Raw genomic sequence first — 4,049 nt, forward strand, 5'->3', positions numbered from 1 at the left:
AGCTACAAACCCAACTATATCCTTCTTCATCCACCTCCACCAGTAGTGCTGCCTCAAATCCTGATACATCTTTGCGGCACCCAGATGAATGGAATACCGCGAACTATGGGCCTCCTCTAGAATCAACTCCCGAAGCCCATCGACATTGGGTACACAAACTCGACCCTGCATCCTCAATACTCCGTCATCACCAATGGTCACATCTCGAGCATCGCCATGTAACACCTTGTCCTTGAGGACAAGCAAATGAGGGTCATCATACTGCCGCTCCCTGATATGATCAAACAAGGAAGATCGAGAGACCACACAAGCTAGAACCCAGCTGGGCTCCGAAAGATCCAATCTCACAAACTGGCTGGCTAGGGCCTGAACATCCATCGCCATAGGCCTCTCTGCTGCTGGACTGTCCACTGGAAGCACCCCGTGCATGAGGCGCACTAGAGACTGGAGGTGCATAATAAGGCTCCTGAGGCCTAGGTGAAGCTGGAATATCACTAGCTGCTGGAAGAGCTGAATGAACGTGGCGACCCATATGACCCCTACCATGACGACCTGCAGCTGGGGCACGGGCACCAGAAAAATGGCCCGACTCTCGAGACCTCTTGGCCTCCCTCTCCTCCCTGTCCCTAGCATGCATACCCTCAATCCTCCTAGAAATGCTCACCGCCTGCTGATAAGACACATCCGTCTCTAACTCACGAGCCATGCTAGATCTGATGCTGGGAATAAGCCCCTCAATGAACCGGCGAACCTTCTCGCGGACTGAAGAAACCAAAGCTGGGGCATGTCTAGCCAAGTCAATGTAGCGGACAACATACTCTGAAACGGTCATAGTACCCTGGCGCAAACGCTCAAACTCAGCGCGCCAAGCATCCCTGAGACTCTGGGGAACATACTCCCTCGTGAACATATATGAAAACTGAGCCCAAGTCAGGGAAGCTGCCTCATCCGGACTGTCTAACTCATAAGCACGCCACCACTGATAGGCGGCTCCTCGAAGCTGAAAAGTAGTGAAGGAAACCCCGCTCGATCCTGATATGCCCATAGTGCGGAGAATATGGTAGCACTCCTCCAGAAATCCCAAGGCATCCTCTGATGCTAACCCACTAAATACCGGAGGATCATATTTCTTGAACCTCTCAAGTCTCCGCTGCACATCCTCTGAAGCCGCTGCTCTATCCTCGGGCTGAACTGGTACTGCAGGCGGCGCAGGTATAACCTCTGGGGCCTGCTCAACATGCACTCGCTGCTCAGGAGTGCGGGCGGCGGGAGTCTGTACTCCTCCCCCGGCCTGGGATGTGGCTGCAGCAAGGGGAAACAACCCTGCCTGAGCCAGAGTGGTGTACATACTCATAAACTGTGCCAGAGTCTCCTGGAGTGCTGGAGTAGTAGTGGCAGACGTAGGTCTGGACTCCGGCTGGTACTGCTAGTGGTGCCTCGGCGGCAGCTCGCGCGGGTGCTCTGTCTGTACCACGAGCGCGTCCTCGGCCTCTACCCCGGCCTCTGGTGGCTGCAGTAGGGGGCGCGGATGCCTGATCCTCTCGGGTAGCGCGTGTCCTCACCATCTGTAAGAGAATAGAAAGACAGAAGTTTAGTTGTGATATCAAGAATCTCGTACGACAAGGAAATCAAATGAAGTGGAATTTTCCTAACAGTTACATAGCCTCCCGTAGATAAGTACAGACGTACCCGTACCGATCAGCGAAAATAAACTGGCCTGTGTTCCGTGACTCGTATGAACCTAGGGCTCTGATACCAACTTGTCACGACCCCAGTTCACCCACCGTGAATATGTCGTGATGGCGCCTAGTCTCTACAACTAGGTAAGCCTAACAATGCGGAAACATAACTAACTTGCGGAATAATAGTCAAAACTGAACAATTTAAAGGAGAAACAGTATATAAAATGCCGCTCGGTATATACAACTCCACATCACAGCATCCTACATTACTATCCCAAAACTCGGAATCTCACGGGAACACAAGCTATGAGGAATACAGTAAAGTGCTCTAATCTTCAGAAACATCTACATCACTAGTACGATAGAAGGGCTAACACTACAGATAGAGTAAAGAAGGAGACTCTTCGGTCTGCGGACGCGGCAAATGTACCTCGGAGTCTCCGAAATTCTCCCTGCCTCAAGGGTGATAAGTCTGTGCAGCAGTAGCTGGATCTGCACATGAAAAACATGCGCAGAAATGGCATGAGTACACCACAGCGGTACTCAGTAAGTCCCAAGCCTAACCTCGGTTGGGTAGTGACGAGGAAGGTCAGGGCCCTACTGAGATAAATATATATATAATGTAATGACAGGGCAATAAGCAGTAAAACTAAGAATCGATAATAAAGATCTACACATTATATTAATAGTGCAATAATGGAAACAGAGATAAAAACAACTACAAGGAAATACCCCTTCCAGCAAGATAAATAATCGGGATCTCTTGGTATCCTCAATATATATACTCCAGGGATCTCTTGGTATCCCGGGGATCTCTTGGTATCCTCAATACATATGCCAGGGATCTCTTGGTATCCTTAATACACGTGCCAGGGATCTCTTGGTATCCCGCACCTCAATTCAGATCATAATTACGCACAGGGGATCTCCCGGGATGCCGTCTCGTAGTCCCAATTTAAAACACACAACAACAGCTCAAGGACATCAAAATAAATACTAAGTCCGTAATGAGTGAACAGTAAATTCTAACCTAACATGCTTCACGTAATGCAATTAAGGCAGTTTAAGCAATTAGGCAATTAATTCAACTTATCATACTCTACTAAACTAACACAGGCTATATTTACATGTAGAATAAAGCAAGTAAGAAAAGAACTCAGTTTAAGTACTTAAAGTAAAATCGGATTTTCAACAATTAGCTCAAGTACGCGCTCGTCACCTCAAGTACAAGGCATTCAATTACCAAATATCATATCCTAAGGGGGGAGGGTCCCCCACACAAGGTTAGACAAGCCACTTACCTCGAACGGCTCCAAAATCAACTCGAAACCACACGTTTGCCACGAGTATCCGTCTCTAAATGGCCCAAATCTATTCAATTCAATTACATATCGTAAATAACTTCTCAAGCAACTGATTCTACGATTTAATATAAAGCTAAGATGCGAAATTAGGTAAAATGACCAAAACGCCCCTCAGACCAACGTCTCGGAATCAGATAAAATTAACATATTCAGAACCCTCGTACTCTCACGAGTCTAACCATATAAAAATCTCTCAAATCGGAGGTCAAACACCCACTCAAAACTCAATAATTTGGTCTAGGAAGTTTTACTAATTTTTCATTCAAAATCCGAAATTAAAGGAAGAATTCATGATTAGATTAGTGGGTTATAAGCAAAAAGGAGTATAGAATCATTACCCAATCGTTGTCCCTGAAAAACCCTCGAAATCTCCCTCAAATCCGAGCTCCCAAGCTTGTGTTTTGATAAAAATGGCTAACCCTCGGTTTTTGAAAGTTTATAACTGCCCAGACATTTTGTTCTATGCGATCGCAAGAGGAGGAATGCGATCGCGAAGAGTAAATTTTAAAGGCTCAGAAAATAGCCTATGCGAACGCTGCCCAAGCCATGCGATCACGGAAGAGGAAGAAGCAGGCCTATGCGATCGCGAACATAATGCGATCGCGTAGAAGAACTTGGTCACTGAGTCACTGGCTCAGTTTATTCAATGTGAACGCGGGGACGGGATTGCGAACGCGAAGAAGGAAAAGGCGGCACTATGCGAACGCGATCCATATAATGCGATCGCGTAGAAGGAATTGGCCCCTCTCCGAAATTACACTATGTGATCGCGGAGGTAAAGATGCGATCGCGGAGAAGGAAAACCTGCAGCAGAACTGAAGAGAAAATCTGCAACTCTTTTCAACACAAAAATGCCCTGTTGAGCATCCGAAACACACCCGAGGCCCCCGGGACCTCAACCAAACCTACGTACATATCCCATAACACTATTCAAACTTGTACCAATCCTTAAACCACCTCAAACAACGTCGGAAACTCGAATTAATCAAGGATTTAAGCCTAA

The sequence above is a fragment of the Nicotiana attenuata genome, unplaced genomic scaffold, assembly GCF_001879085.1.
Source record: "Nicotiana attenuata strain UT unplaced genomic scaffold, NIATTr2, whole genome shotgun sequence".
Lineage (NCBI taxonomy): Eukaryota > Viridiplantae > Streptophyta > Magnoliopsida > Solanales > Solanaceae > Nicotiana > Nicotiana attenuata.